Source organism: Neofelis nebulosa, chromosome 11 (assembly GCF_028018385.1).
Source record: "Neofelis nebulosa isolate mNeoNeb1 chromosome 11, mNeoNeb1.pri, whole genome shotgun sequence".
NCBI lineage: Eukaryota > Metazoa > Chordata > Mammalia > Carnivora > Felidae > Neofelis > Neofelis nebulosa.
In genome coordinates this window covers 35,071,621-35,088,874 of record NC_080792.1, presented here as the reverse complement: position 1 = coordinate 35,088,874, position 17,254 = coordinate 35,071,621, and the positions used below count along the sequence as shown (strand labels likewise).

Here is a 17,254-nt window from a genome sequence, read left to right as displayed (position 1 = left end):
TAAACATCAATGGACTCGATGCTCCAATCAAAATACATAGTGTAACAGAATGGATAAGAAGACAAGATCCATCTATATGCTGTTTACAAGAGGCCCACTTTAGACCTAAGGATACCTTCAGATTGAAAGTAAGGGGATAGAGAATCATCTATCATGCTAATGGACAACAAAAGAAAGCTGGAGTAGCCATACTTATATCAGACAATCTAGACTTTAAAATAAAGACTATATCAAGAGATTAAGAAGGGAATTATATCGTAATTAAGGGGTCTATCCACCAAGAAGACCTAACAATTCTAAACATTTATGCACCAAATGTGATAGCACCCAAATATATAAATCAATTAATCACAAACATAAAGAAACTCATTGATAGTAATGCCATAATAGTAGGAGACTTCAACACCCCACTCACAGCAATGGACAGATCGTCTAATCAAAAAATCAACAAGGAAACAATGGCTTTGAATGACACACTGGACAAGATGGACTTAACATATATTTAGAACATTTCATCCTAAAGCAGCAGAATACACATTCTTTTCCAGTACACATGGAACGTTCTCCAGAATAGACCACATACAGGGACACAAATCATCCCTTTGTAAGTACAAAAAGATTGAGATCATACCGTGCATATTTTCAGACCACAATGCTATGAAACTCGAAATCAACCACAAGAAAAAAATTGGAAAGGTAATAAATACTTGAAGACTAAAGAACGTCCTACTAAAGAATGAATGGGCTAACCAAGCAGTTAAAGAGTAAATTTAAAAGTATATAGAAGCCAATGAAAATGATAACACCACAACCCAAAACCTCTGGGATGCAGCAAAGGCGGTCACAAGAGGAAAGTATATAGTAATCCAGGCCTCCCTAAAGAGGGAAGAAAGATCTCAGATACACAACCTAACCTTAAGCCTTAAAGAGCTGGACAAATAAGAGCAAATAAAACCCAAAACAGCAGAATACAGAAAATAATAAAGATTAGAGCAGAAATCAATGCTATCAAAACAAATAAACAAAAAAAAAACAGTACAACAGATCAATGAAACCAGAAGCTGGTTCTTTGAAAGAATTAACAAAATTGATAAACCACTAGCCAGTTTGATCAAAAAGAAAAAGGAAAGGACCCCAATAAATAAAATCAAGAATGAAAGAGGAGAGATCACAACCAACACAACAGAAATAAAAACAATAGTAAGAGAATATTATGAGCAATTATATGCCAATAAAATGGGCAATCTGGAAGAAATGGACAAATTCATAGAATCAGATACATTACCAAAAATGAAACAGAAAGATATAGAAAATTTGAACAGACCAATAACCAGTAAGGAAATTGAATTAGTAATCAAAAATCTGCCAAAAAACAAGAGTCCAGGGCCAGATGGCATTCCAGGGGAATTCTACCAAACATTTAAGGAAGAGTTAACTCCTATTCTCTTGAAGCTGTTCCAAAAAATAGAAATGGAAGGAAAACTTCCAAACTGTTTCTATGAAGCCAACATTACCTTGATTCCAAAAACCAGACAGAGACCCCACTAAGAAGGAGAACTATAGACCAATTTCCCTGATGAACATGGATGCAAAAATTCTCAACAAGATATTAACCAACTGGATCCAACAATACATTAAAAAAATTATTCACCACGACCAAGTGGGATTTATCCCTGGGATGCAGGGCTGGTTCAATATCTACAAAACAATTAACATGATCCATTACACCAATAAAAGAAAGGACAAGAACCATATGATCCTCTCAATACATGCAGAGAAAGCATTTGACAAAATACAGCATCCTTTCTTGACAAAAACCCTCAAGAAAGTAGGGATAGAAGGATCATACCTCGAGATTATAAAAGCTATATATGAACGACCCAATGCTAATATCATCCTCAAGGGGAAAAACTGAGAGCTTTCCCCTAAGGTCAGGAAAAAAACAGGGATGTCCACTCTTGCCACTTTTGTTCAACATAGTATTGGAAGTCTTAGCCTCTGCAATCAGACAACACAAAGAAATAAATGGCATCCAAATCGGCCAGGAGGAGGTCAAACTTTCACTCTTCACAGATGACATGATACTCTGTATGGAAAACCCTAAAGATTCCACGAAAAAAACTTGCTAGAACTGATTCATGAATTCAGCAAAATTGCAGGATATAAAATCAACGCACAGAAATCAGTTGCATTCCTCTACACCAACAATGAAGCAACAGAAAGAGAAACCAAGTAATCAATCCATTTACAGTTGAACCAAAAACCATAAAATACCTAGGAATAAATCTAACCAAAGAGGTGAAAAATCTATACACTGAAAACTATAGAAAGCTTATGAAAGAAACTGAAGAAGACACAAAAAATGGAAAAAAGATCCCATGGTTCTGGATAGGAAGATCAAATATTGTTAAAATGTTGATACTACCCAAAGCAATTTACATATTCAATGCAATCCCTACCAAAATAATACCAGCATTCTTTACAGAGCTAGGACAAACCACCCTAAAATTTGTATGGAACCAGAAAAGATCCCAAATAGCCAAAGCAATCTTGAAAAAGAAAACCAAAGGAGGAGACATCACAGTCCTGGGCTTCAAGCTATACTGCAAAGCTGTAATCATCAAGACAGTATGATACTGGCACAAGAACAGACACTCAGATCAATGGAACAGAAGACAGAACCCAGAAATGGACCCACAAACATATGGCCAACTGATCTTTGACAAAGCAGGATAGATTATCCAATGGAATAAAGACAGTCTCTTCAGCAAGTGGTGCTGGCAAAACTGGACAACAACATGCAGAAGAATGAACCTGGACCACTTTCTTACACTGTACAAAAAAATAAACTCAAAATGGATGAAAGACCTAAATGTAAGAAAGAAAGCCATCAAAATCCTCGAGGAGAAAGCAGGCAAAAACCTCTTTGATCTTGGCCACAGTAACTTCTTACTGAACACGTCTCTGGAGGCAAGGGAAACAAAAGCAAAAAGAACTACTGGGACCTCATCAAAATAAAAAGCTTCTGTACAGCGAGGGAAACAATCAGCAAAATGGAAAGTGAACTGCCGGAGAAGATATTTGCAAATGACATATCAGATAAAGGGTTAGTATCCAAAATCTATAAAGAACTGACCAAATTCAACACCCAAAAAACAAATAATCTAGTGAAGAAATGGGAAAAACACATGAATAGACACTTCTCCACAGAAGACATCCAGATGACCAACTGACACATGAAAAATGCTCAACATCACTCATAACCAGGGAAATACAAATCAAAACCACAATGAGATACCACCCACACCTGTCAGAATGGCTAACATTAACAACTCAGGCAACAACAGATGTTGGTGAGGATGCAGAGAAAGAGGATTTCTTTTGCATTGTTGGTGGGAATGAAAGCTGGTGCAGCCACTCTGGAAAACAGTATGGAGGTTCCTCAAAAAATTAAAAATAGAACTACCCTATGACCCAGCAATTGCACTACTAGGTATTTATCCAAGAGATACAGGTGTGCTGTTTTGAAGGGACACATGCACCCCCATGTTTATAGCAGCACTATCAACAATAGCCAAAGTATGGAAAGAGCCCACATGTCCATTGATGGATGAATGGATAAAGAAGATGTGGTATACACACACACACACACACACACACACACACACACACACACACACACACACACAAAACGGAGTATTACTCAGCAATCAAAATGAATGATATCTTGTGATTTGCACCAACGTGGATGGAACTGGAGGGTATTATGCTAAGTGAAATTAGTCAGAGAAAGAGAAATATCATATGACTTCACTCATATGAGGACTTTAAGACACAGAACAGATGAACATAAGGGAAGGGAAGAAAAAATGTTATAAAAACAGGGAGGGGGACAAAGCATAAGTGACTCATAAATACGGAGAACCAGGGGGTTAATGATGTGGGGGGGATGAATTAAATGTGTAAGGGGCATTAAGGAATATACTTGTGAAATAATTGTTGTGCTATATGCTAATTTGAATGTAAATTAAAAAAAAAGAATGAAAACTTGCAGCAAAATGGGAAATGCAGTAAGATGATAAATTGAAAAAGAAAACAAAAAACAAAAACAGAAGAATATGAAAGATAAGAATATTGAAGGTGGGACTTTTTAGAGTTGTGTGATTGATCCTTAGACTATATTTTCCAAAAAATAGTAAGTGCAAATATTTGGAGGGATAACTGAATAGACAATAACAGAGGGGTAAAATCTTGATCATAAAGAAGTCTCAATTTGGAATTTGTAAACGTCATTTCTAATATGAATGTTACAAATTTTTGTTCTTAAAAATAATTATTTATTTAAATAACTCCTGAACAGAAAATCAAAATTATAGCTGAGGTCAGGAGCCACATTTATGATCTTTGGCTATGGAAATTTAAAACTGAGTACAGATCTCTGCTTTAACCAATGAAAATGGGCAAACTAATTTTTGTTGCAAAAAAAATAAAAATGAAAATACCAATAAAAATAACCTTGATTTCAAGTTAACTCCCTTGTCCTTACTTTTAAGTCTTATTTCCTTGATAGGTGACCAGCTGAATGCTCCCCATCATCCTCTTAACCTGGAACTCTATCCATAGGTACAAACCACATATGCTTTCCATATCACAACAGTGTAGAAACACTCACCTCCAAGCCTTTTGATGGGGCACTGAAATGTAACTACATGAGACACATCAGTTAATGTGGAAGGAGATAAGACAACAATGTGAAAACTTCTCTGCAATTAGCCTAACCAATTGATGATTGGCTGCTGAAAGATTTAAGCATCCTTTTCCATTAACCAAGTATGGAAGGGGGAGTAAACATTTGTGTAAATGCCTGACTGTCTGGTGGAGCTTTTCTATCTTAATAAAAATAGTGAGGTTCAAAAAATGACAATTTTTAATTTTTTAAATTTCATTTTAATGTTTATTTATTTTTGAGACACACACACACACACACACACACAGAGAGAGAGAGAGAGAGAGAGAGAGAGAGAATGAGTGAGGGAGGGGCAGAGAGAGAAAGAGAGGCACAGAACCCAAAGCAGGTACCAGGCTCACAGAGCCCAACATGGGTCTCGAACTCACAGACTGGGAGACCATGACCTGAACTGAAGTCTGACACTCAACCAACTAAGCCACCCAGGTGCCCCAGGAAAAATGTCATACTTTCCCAAATGTTATTATTTCAAGGTTTATGCTAGGACTTGGAAAGTAACATAAGACTAAGGCCCCCATTACTCTCCCATCTCCCTTTCCATCAGAGAGGCCCCATGGGGCCCAGGCATCCTATAAGCGTTAGTACAAGGATGTAATGGCAGGATAAAAGAGACTGCTCAAAGGCAGTACAAGGAGGTCCTCCCACTCAGGTGGCATGCCTTGGGCTCCATGGTAGGAACCAGAAGCCTGAAAGTAAAGCTGGGAAATTGAGGATCATGGATATTGATTCCAAAGTGATGGGCCACAGAGGAGTAATGAAACCAATGTCAGGAAATTGTTCCTTCTGTGGAGCTTTGACATGATACACTAGATAAGTCATAATGTACAAAGTCCCAGAATAGCCAAGTACTGTTCTCTGTCTAGCAGAACTTCCACAAAGTACTCATGTCCCTGTAGAAAGAGTAGAGTAATATAAGATGTATTATGTTTGGTTTGAGGCACATAAAGCAGGTGTTTGAGCTAAATGTTTGATAAGATCAGTAGGTGTCAAAAAGCAAGAGCAACCATGTTTGGTAGGATAATCTCCTTTGCTTGGGTTTCTGTGAGTGGACACATGAGTCAGGAGACACCTTTCTTGTCTCTTGCTGCACAGTGGAAGATTTCAGTCAGATGGACATCTGGATCTATTCTCTACACTCCCTACCTTCTCCAGAGGTTTGACTGACTTACAGCCCCAGGCTTCTAATGAAATGTTTGGTCTTTCTGGTGACCAGTCCCATCCTGAATCATCTCATCACTTAACATAAACTGAGGTGTGATCTAAGGGGCTCAGGAATAAAAAGACACTTTTACCACTCCAGAAATTCCAAGGATTTAGAATCTCCCTCCCAGACACCAGTGACAAAGTCAATTTCTTAATTATATAACAAATTGAAAGAGAGAAAGAAAAGCAAATGTCTAGATCTGCTGATCCAGGACCCACTTCTAGAACAAGGATTAATAAAGGTCTATGTCATTCTTGGCCAAGTTTACAATTGTATCAAGAACTTAAAGATAAAAGCAAGTAAATATTAGTAGTTTGAAGGGTTTTGTTCTGGTGCATTTGCTCCTGTAAGGTCTCATGGACTTGAATGTGCAAACTTAAGCCACCATTCTCATTGCCTCGGACTTATTTGAAAAACACCACATTATTTGTGCTGACTTCTTTTTTGTTCCCATTATGTTCTCACATTTAATAAGTGTTTCTTCACGGGGTGCCTGAGTGGTTCAGTCAATTGAGTATCTGAGCTTGGCATATAATAAACCTTCAATAAACACTGCAGATTAGCTATTACCCATTGATAGTTAATAAAACCAACAGCAATTGATATCTAAAGATTTTTCCCAATGTATTTCAGTGCCATTAAAAAGAAAAATAAAAATCTATTAATATCATCATTGAGGAATTACTGGGTTGGGTTCTTTTACCTCTTTAGAAAGGTAAAGAAATGTGAATATCCTTCTTGCTTGATTTCGTAGCTCCTCCACCTTGGGGCACGAGGTCCAGATAAGGAAATCAAGAAATATGTTTGTTTGTTTCCTCCCCGCCCCTGACATCAGATTTGCTAAATGAGACAACTCAAAAACACCTCAGGTCAACTGCACATGAAATCTTCATTTTGAAGCTTTTGGAGTCTTTCAATTTTCAGTTTTTGCCACCTCTTTACAGGGGCTAATTCAAAATTCCTATGAGCTATAGTAAAGTCAGACAGCCTTATATTTTTCTTCCCGTTTCTAGTGCTTTTGCTACTTAAGATGTTTTGGGATTTGGCCACCCAAGTTGGAGTTTTCTCTTTTGTTTAAGGATCTTATAAATTTTGTTCTGTGCCCTACTAGCCATATAAACTTTTCTCTTGAAATCACTTAATCTATTATCTCTTTAAATGTGTTTTCATTGAGCTTTAAAAATAGCTTTGAGGAGGTGTTTGGCCCCAGTCCAGTCCATACAAATTGTTGGAAACAATTAGCAAATGAATCCAAATACTTATGAATGAGATAGTTCCTTCAGAAAGGCACTAACAACTATTTTACCTAAAGGATATAAGAAGAAAGCATGGATGAATGCTTTTTAACTACAGAGAAATTCTTAACTTGAAATAAAACCCTCAACCCCACAAAGCACCAATAAATTTGAAGATACGAAAATTAGAAAAAAAAGTGTAATGATGAAAAGCACCATAGGCAAGATCAAACACTAAAAAAACAAAACAAAACAAAACACAACACCTGATACTCAAATTCCAAAAGGCTAATTTCCCAATTATATGAAAAATATTCTCAGTTAATAAGTAAGAGACCAATAGAAAAATAGAAAAAAACTATATATTCTATGAAAATAAATATAAATGGCTTTTAATGTATCAAATAATGATAAACATAAGTCAGAGGAATGCAAACTATAACACCTTTGAGATACCATGCTCAGTCTATTATATTAGCAATGATAGATATTTTTTAAAAAGTCATAACATGCTGCACTGGTGAATGTGTGGAGGAATTCTCATTGCTTGTGAGCATGAATTAGCACAACCTGTATGAACAGGAATTTGGCAATAGCTGTCAAAATCACAAATACCTCACTCTTTGAGGAAGAAATTCCACTGTTGAGGTTATATCCTTAGGTATCTGTTATTAATTGCAGTTTGCCTCTAATAGAAAAACTTGTTATAATTTTAATGTACATGAAAGAGACAAATTAAAAACAAGTAATTATGGTAGACCTATACAAGGGAATAGTATGCAGCACTAAAAAGGTAAAAGTTTTAAAAAGTCTCTGTACTAATGGAAATGATCTCTAAAGTAGCCTCTTAATTGAAGAAAGAAGGTGTAGAAGTCTGTGTAAACTATTATAATCAGCTATCTTATATAGTAAGATAGAAAATAGAAGACATTTATACATTTTTTTATATAACTATCTTAAATTTGCATGACCTATCACTGGAAGGATTCCCAAGAACCTGAGATCATAGGTTTTTGTGGTGAAGGGAACTTGATGTTTGGCACATGAGCTCACATGGAGACAATTCAGTGTACTTCTATTTGTAGCTTTGATTTTTGACCCATTTTCATCTTTTGCCTGCATAAAATAGTTAAATTTAAAAATAAACAATAAAGATGTCTGTAGTTAATAGTTTTGATTTTTTTTTTAGTTAAAAAATAATAATCTGCACTATTTTGATGACTATTCTGATAAATGAATAAAATATTGGATACAAGGAGAGGTAGGGCAAATAAAAGAGAACATATCAGCCTTATAAGATAGGCTTTAAAGAGTTAGTGGAAACAAATATTTATCAAAAGGTTATCTAAATTAAAATGAGAATTCCGTTTACCCACCTTCTGCAGAATGTAGCTTCCCTGCATACTGAAGAGTCTAGGTCGTCTACACAGAGCATCTGAGAAGGCAAGTCCAGGTCTGGTTAGGAGCTGGTATCTCTAAGTTAGCCCGGTGACCTTGAACAATTTACTGGGTTTTCCTAATTTTTCACTTCGGGTTCCTAATGGGAACCTTTCCTATGGGGAATTTTAATAGGAAAATACAATCACATATTTATTTTAGGAAAGAAGACCTCTTCCCCATTTATCTGTTTCTTAAAGGGGGTGGAGGGATCATCCTTTGGGATAATAGGCAGTACCAAAGACATTGTCCCTGTCCTATGACATTTTTCATCTCCTATGTTCCACACTTGGGGGAATCAGGTTCAGTCTTCTCGGGCCTCACTTATTACATCTAAATAATCAGTTAACTATTTCTCAGTATAATTTTATTGAGGAATAATTGGGAACACCTAACAAGTATAATTGTATATATTTGAAAATATTTTCCATTCTTATTGTCATTATTAATGAAGCAAGAAGGCAAAGAAGGTAACACCCAGAGCAATATTTTAGGAGCTCTTTGGAGCAAAAAGCTATATACAGATGGAGGAATAGGGGTCAGTAGAGGGGGACAGGATAGTAGAATGACAGGAGCTGCTCATTTCATTCAGAGCAGTGAGAAATGTGGGCAAGTTGTATACCCAGTGAGTTGGCTATGGAGTGTGTACTCCATGACCAGTACAAAGTCATGACAATCCAGACCTCTCTGACTCTGAAGATGGTACTAAGGCTCCAATGAAACAAAGGACAGAAAAAGGTTTTGGAAATGTTATGTAGAACATGTCTTAGCGTTTTGGGAGCATCTGGAATGATGCATGGGTAGTATTGCCAGTCAGTTTCCTTGGGAAACCAACTCTGAGACAGAGACTGACACAGTTAACTTCCACTGGAAAGTGCTCTCAGGAGCAACACTTGTGGGAGGGGTGAATGCAGGGCGCAGGAAGGGGCAGAAGGGAAGTTGGGCTGCAGTGCAGTAGCAACAGAGGACTAAGCAGATCCTGTGGGCTCTGGGATTGGCCCTGAAGCATTATTTCAAATTAGGGCAAAGGTGCCCAGCTTGTATCCCCCTTAGTGTTTTACTCTTAACTCCAGATAGTAAAGGAATATTGTGCCTAGGAAGGCAGCACGGTCTTGGGCAAAGCTGCTCTCTTCAGCCAAAAGCTAATTATGGAAACGGACAGACTGGGCTGAGAGCTGTCCACACTAATACTCCCAGCACTTAGGACCTGGGGAAATTAATGCTTCAGTCCTGATGGTGGGCACCTGGTCAACTGCCACAGCATCCAGTACAAATGGGGCCAGCCAGGTTAAGGATGGGATTTTACTCACCAACTGCTGCACGTAATAAAAATTCAGTTCTGACGAAATATTTTTCTCTAAGAATAGTGTGGTTAGACCCATTGCATCTCTTCTCTGAAAAAGAACACCATGTGACTGCTGTGAGTTATTCTTACAGTCATTTCCAGGATTTCTCCAGAATCTGATAGAGGAGGATTTGTGTTTGGCACTGGCATTAACCTATATTCCTGGCATAGGTCTTCATCCCCTCAAACACGCACCTGAGAACTCAAATGGCTCACAGTTGGAACTGCCTGCAATCTTACTAGTGATAACAAAATGGAAAGGTTCAAGCCAAGAAAATTTTAAAAAGACATAAGGCATGACAGATGATGCCTCACACCAAGAATGCCAAGGGCAAGTTAATCCACCCTTACCTGAGGGCATTCAGATATGAAGAAAAGTGTGTACAAATCACAGCTGAGCCCTTCCCAGTCAGCAGGACCAGAAGCAGGGCTGGCCGTATGCGTAGGTGGAGAGAGTGACTGCCTGTACAGTGATTTTGAGGGCCCAGCGAAGCCTTACATTTCCAAAGTACTTCCTCCGGATGTAGTTTATTTCCTGAAATTCTACCATGCCCTACTTATGACTCTGATTCTTGTTAAAAATACAACTCTGTAATCATCAGTCCTAAAAAGGTAAGGGCAGAGTGTCATGAGAAGTGGGTTTATTCTTTATCATATCAGGAACTAGCTTGCGACCCTAGGTTAAGACTCTTCTCCTTGGAATTTAGATTCTGTGATTTGGTGGAGTGTCTGTAGTTCTGCTGTCTTTGCTTTTCCTTAAAGACGTCTGTGTGACACCTGGTTATTGCTCATTCCAGACCATCTTCGTCATCATCACCACCCACTTTGAAAATTCTGTTTTGGTTCCATTGCTGCTAATGGATATCTAACAACTGTCTAAATGTGACAAATAAATGTCTTCTATCCTAAATGCGACAAAATTCTTGGATTGTAGAAGCAGTATGCTCAGCTCAGGAAAAGTTCTCTGCCTTTTCCAGGAACCCTCTCATTAGACTTAGTGTATATGTGTATGTGTGAATGTAACTGTGTGTGTGCGTGTGTGTGTGTGTGTGTGTGTGTGTGTGTGTGTGTGTTGGGGGAAAGAGGATAGAATATGCAGATCTCGCCTCTAAGTGTGAGCTCTAATCCTATTCTCTACAATCTCTGCATATTCCCTTGTAGCTCCATCAAGACAACTGATCAGAAACCTTCATAGAAACAGGAAGGCTGGAAGTCTCTTTGGGTATTCTGCAGCTTCAGTGTTTGGTGCAGATTTGGCCCCATTACAGTCCTTCAGTTCCCTTTTTTATTTGCGCCTCAGTGTCCCAGTGGCGTGATTGGAATATTATAATTTGAGTAGATGGTTAAATTAATAGGTGGATTGGCAAAAAGAGTGAATGAAAGTGAAAGACAATTGCCATCTTTCCTGAAGAAAACAACAGGGATGTAATTCTAAGGACAGTTATTTACTGAACAGGATTAAGGAAATCAACAAAGGGTGTGGAGGCCACTGGTGATTAATAAGAACAAGAAGCCACTACCACACTTTAGGCTGAAGGGGAAGGAAAAGAGCCACTGGGCAGGGTCTGTGGAGAGAGGTACAGCGACTGCCAGACCCTGATGACAAAACAGGCAGGGAGCAGAGAAAGACATCATTTCTTGCTGGTGCCTCCTACTGTCCAAACCCAACTAGAAACCAGAGGGAAAGGGGAATACCCATATTTAATCCTTAGAGACCAGCCCCCAGAGTCCTAGAGGACAGATAAAGGGATCGTAGATGGGGCTTATAAATGGAGAATGGCAGCACAAAGGATACAAAAGTGATTTTTCACGGAAGGGAAATTGCAAGCAGGAATAACATCAAAGAGGGAGAAGAAGGATCCATCAGGGGAAGGGGAAAAACTGTGAAGATGCTGGAGACAATGACAACTAATTCCAGTTATGTGGGATTGGAAATGAATAGTCCTAATGCCTTTAAAGAATTCTGGTTCTTTTTCTATTCAAGATTTTCTCGAGTAGCACTCTTGAGGGCTAGCCGTGTTCTCAAAACAGACAAGCTTAAATAATGAACTTTTTAGAATAAATAATTTAAAGAATTATAATAATCATTTCCTAGCCACTTTATTGGTATCAGGTACTGTGCTAAAAGATTTACAGAATGATCTAGTTTCATTTTCACAAAATCTGTGAGAGATGCTGTATATTATCATCTTTATTTCTTGATTGAAGAAACTGGAAAATGGTGGTAGAGTGACTTGCCCAAAGTTGAATTGTGAGGAAATGAGAGAGACAGGCCTGTGTGACTTCAATTCTCCTAAGCATGGATACATTACTTTGCTGTGCTGGTTTGTGAGTAGATCATGTGCATGGACCTTTCTGAAACTTGCATTTGAGCTGGAGGATTCAGCTAGGTTTGTTCTTGCTGGCTACTCCAGGCAATTCACAAGTGGTGGTTTAAAGCTCTGTTAGAGGGCCAAGAAAGGGAACTTAAGTGATTCCCATAACTGTTGAGAAGCTCGATAGGATCAATCAATTCAGAAAATCAAATTTGTAGTTCATTACTCTAAGACGACGCAGATACTTTAGAATCCTGTGTTGCATATGAAGTTAATCATAACCTAAACTATATTACAGCTTCAGAACAAGACCATGTAACAGGTGCCCAAACTACAGTAAGGGAAAGAAGCCAGGAGGGGAACTGAGGTGAGTAAATATCATCGTCTGCTTGTATCATCCAGAAGGGTGTTTTTTTTTCACTGTTTGGCTTTCTCTTGCTGCTCATGGGTAACCAGTCGTGTATGTGTTTCCTCTGTATTGCTCTATGCCTTTATGATGGGTGTGAAAAGATAAACTGAGGCATATTGAACTTCTAAGAGTTTATGTAAGCAAAAATTGATTTGGATCAGGCAGCATCTAATCTAGCAGATAGAAGTGAGCTCCAAGGAGCTTTACAAAATTTTTACAGCCAGAGGGAGGAGGAACAAGGAAATTATACTAGATTTAAAAAAAAGTGTGTTGGTTATTGCAAAATTACTTTCCTTTAGGGGATAACGGGTCTATCAGGCAGATTATCCAACTAGTGCTGATCATGTGATTCCAGAAAGACTGGTTGAAAATTCCATTTCTAAAAGAGCCCAAACTATAATTAGGTTAAGTCTAGGTTTAGTGACATGGGTCTTAGATAAACAAATCCATTTTGGGGCTTGTTGTCTTCTTCTCAACACAGGACATATCACACTGTGTTCTAAATATTTACCTAGCTTTCTCTGTAATTAGAACATAAGCTTCTTGAAAGCACAGCTTGTGTCTTTTACTATCTTTGAATTTTTAACCCTAACACCCTATTTTATCTTTGGAAGCCTATCTTTAATTGGATTGCGAAGATTGATTACAATACTTTAAAATATAGAAACTGCTATTCAGATTTAAGTTATTGGTCTTGTGTCATTTAAAAGCATAGTTGAACTCCTTCAACTTCCTTAGTGGACTGAATTTTTGTATGTCACATTATCATTTAAATGCAGAGGAGAAACTAGCTATTTTTTAGGAACATTTTGGTGAATACTCTTGTAAAGGAAAGAATCACCTTGGAGTTTAAGAGAATTCTGATTTCTATACATCAGGTTTGCTTCAAGCAGTGAGGATCTGTATGTGGCAGGATAGAGAAAAGCTGGGAAGCATAGTTTTGGGGACTGGAATAGAATTTAATATGTATTTTAAAATACAAATTGCATCTTCACATGGTGAAGTCCATGTTGTGATGATGGAAAGCAAATCTGTATTTTTGTAGCCAGATTTCTTCTACAATAATCTTAAAAACACTATAAAATGGAGGTGCTGGTAACCGTGTGGAAATAACAGGAAGAAAAAGAAATCACATGTAACTTCTCATTTCCTTGATAATGACTTCCGTATTTTTCTAAGTTTATTCCACCTCAACTTGGTTTGAATAATATTAAATACAAATGTTTTAGGGATGAGGGTTTTGTTTTATTTTGTTTTCTTATTCCCTCCACTCTCTCACCAGACAATAGAAGAGAAGTGATAGAAGGCAGAATGCTGGTTTGTAGGGGAATGGAGTGACAAGTGGAGGAGTAATTAAAAAGGAGACCAGGAATAATGACATTCAAGTTCAATGGAACAGACATGCAACACTGATAGAAGAAAACATCTGCATCAGTTGTCTTGTTTTTGTTTTAGAGTAAGGAGTTTGATACATAAGATAATAATTATTCTCTGATTCATTCACTGAACAAATAATCAATTACAGAGTAATCACTTGTGTTGGGCACTGGGAATAGAGAAGTAAACACCACCAGGCATGGTCTTGTAATGTTTACTATCAGCCTATGAAGGGAGATCCCTCTTTTCTGGTAGGCGCTGGCCGTGATTCTACAACATTGTCTGGTTAATTTACTCAGCAACTTTATCTGTGAGTCCTCACGACTTATGAGGGTTGATGGGGGGTAAGAGATGAGCTGCCCTGGGGTAATTCCTGGAAGGGAGGGTCATGCACCTGATCAAGTACCCTTTCAGGAGTTGCTTAAATCCAATACATGACATAGGGTCTTCTTGGGAAACACACGTGCATCCTGACTGATACTGTTCTAGGTTAGTCTTCCTAATCAACTTCTCACATTTGGTGGGCAGGGAAACAGAATCACCATCTTCTCATATTATAAAGTCATTGTACTAATGGCATATAATTCTTTTTGAATATTAGTAATTAGTGGTTATATTAAATTCTGTTTGATTATAGAAATTACTGGCTCATGCACCTTCATCACAGTTCCTTATCTTTCATAAAGGTATGAGAAAACCACAACATTCCTCTTCACTATTTTCTCTTGTGGTTGGACCTTCAGTCTCAATCAAAGGAAAAAATTCTGAAAGGGCATACACCTCTAAGCCTTGAGAATCAGATGTGCTCACAGTGACAAGCTTTAGTGTGCTATTGTACTTTTCATACTTAGCTAGACCCGCTGCCCTCTTTCCAACGCCTGCCCTGAAATCATTGCTGACTGTTTTCTATTTTCACAGCATCCACAGCTCTTCTCAAGCTCGCTGACAAGCACCTCAGACACTGGCACTGAATCTGGCCCTTTCCTGCTCCTTCAGGCCCTGATCCCAAATTTCTGCAAAGTACCCTTACTCTGAGCACTCACTGACTGAGCCTCTGCCACACCAGCGAACATTTCCTTCTCAGCTGTCAGAAGCCCCAGTCCTGGTTTTTCTCCACCTGGTCACAAATGTTATAATGATAAGACCCTTATGTTCGCTACATTTGACTTTATCTTGACTCTTAAAGTATCCATCAAGAATTACTTTTTTTTTTTTTTAATGAGAGTGACCTGATGCCTCATCATTCTTAAAGGTGAGTGGTTCCCTAGCCAATGGGAACCAAGTAACGGTACGGAGGAGAGGGTGTAGTCAGATCTCATTAAAATCATCACTCATTGAAGCATTTCTTTCCTCAAAATGATTGGATAGCTCCAGTTGATGACGAACAAATGCAGGGTTCATTTTCTTGCTGTCTTTGTTCTGGCTGTTCCTAGTCTCCTGATACTTCTCCAATAGGATATAATTCCAAAGCTCTTATGTTTGATCATATTTGTTCCTGTATATACCTAGTTCTTAAATTCCCCCAGAGAGGTTGATCTGAGTTCAAAGTGAAATATGGATGACTTAACCATATTCCCTATTGCTTTCAAATTAATGCTGCTGGTTGCCAAACAACACAGGGCTTTTCTGGTTGTCTCACAGAATCAGAATGTATTCTGTAGGAGACTATAAGAATCATTGCATCCAAAAGCAACATTTTTATATAATAAGAAAACTGAGGCCTGCACATGCTAAGGCATTAGATCAACGTTATGCAGGTACTTAGTGGTAGCCCCAGGAAGGTAAGCTCTTGACCCCTGAACCAGGGCTTACCCTATCTTATAGTTCTTTTTTTCTATTAATTTTATATCATATCACTTTAAAATTAAACTATCACAGTCAGTCATGATGATAGCAGAGAGAGGGCAAAATGTATATTTAGGATTCAATGGAGAAATATTAACTTATGCCTCAACTGATGCACATATGAAGAGCATTTTATTATATTCCTGCTGTGGTGTAATTACAACCACAGTCTGTATAGTCAGGCTGCCTGGGATTGCAGCCCAGCTCCACCAAACACTAGCTATGTAACATTGGACAAGGTACTCACATTCCCTATTTCTTCATCTGTAAAATGGGGATACAAATAGTACTTCTCTCATGGGGTATTGCCAAGACAAAGGGAGTTTATCCATATAAAGGGTGAGAACAATGTATGGCATAGGGTAAGATCTAATAAGAATTGATTATTATTACTACCTGATGAATACTTTTGCATTGAGAGAACTCTGAGTGGAAAAAAGTTAGAAGGAACTGAAAATATCATGATTGCATTCAATTTCTGTCTTCATCCTGGCACTTATCTGCCTTGTACTCTTCAGCTGTTATTTCTCTTTGCCTAGGTTTGAACCCTGGAATGCGTGTTTGTCTTTTATATACAGAAGAGTATATTCATCTTGTTTGGGCATTACCTTTCTCTTATAATCGTATTGGAAGTTCATTGATTCTACAAGTAATTACCAAGTATCTGGCATGTTCTAGGCATTCTCCCATATCAATAAACAATGCAGATCAAAATCTCTGCCCTCATAGTGCTTATGGTTCAGTCAGGGAACATATATGACAAAATAAATAAGTAAATTAGAGATGTGTCAAAAAGTGAAAAGTGCTATGCAAGAAAATAAAAAGAGAAGAGGTGTGGCAGTTATTAGGGCAGGATGGGATGGAGAACCTCCCTGCAGAGGTGGCAGTTGAGAAGTCTTTCAAGGAGCCTAAGGAAAGGGCAGGGCAAGAGAAGAGAAAGTGTGCAGGCCTGGGTGGGAAAGATCTTGATGTGATCAAGGGCCAGCAAGTAATCAGAGTGGCTGACACTCAGCAAGTAGGGGTAAGAATGGTCAGTGGTCTGAGGGACCAAAGAGAACCAGGGACCCAGGTCACGTTGGGACTCGTAGGACAATGTCAGGCAAATGGGGTTGTTTTGAGCAGGTGGGTAATGTGATCTGACCTACATATAATAGAATCATTCTGTTACGTGTGGCTATTTTGAAAATACACTATGCCAAGGACTTTGTGAGCAACATCTCATTTAACTACATAACAGCCCTGCAAGGATTTTTTTTTCCATGATGAAAACTGAAGTTTACAGAGACTTACAGTGGCAGATCAGTGATTCAAAATCTGACATGCCTACCTCAAAGTTTTAT

At 38.1% G+C, this 17,254-nt stretch overlaps 1 long non-coding RNA gene across 1 annotated transcript in view; it reads left to right on the top strand.

Annotated features, from left to right (window-relative positions):
• The window catches only part of LOC131489782 (uncharacterized), a 44,832-nt gene extending 32,182 nt beyond the window's left edge, over positions 1-12,650 (top strand). Inside the window, exon 3 of the long non-coding RNA XR_009250740.1 lies at positions 12,582-12,650. This is a non-coding gene — a long non-coding RNA (uncharacterized LOC131489782). The remainder of the gene's footprint in view (positions 1-12,581) is intronic.
• The last annotated feature ends 4,604 nt before the right edge of the window (positions 12,651-17,254 follow it).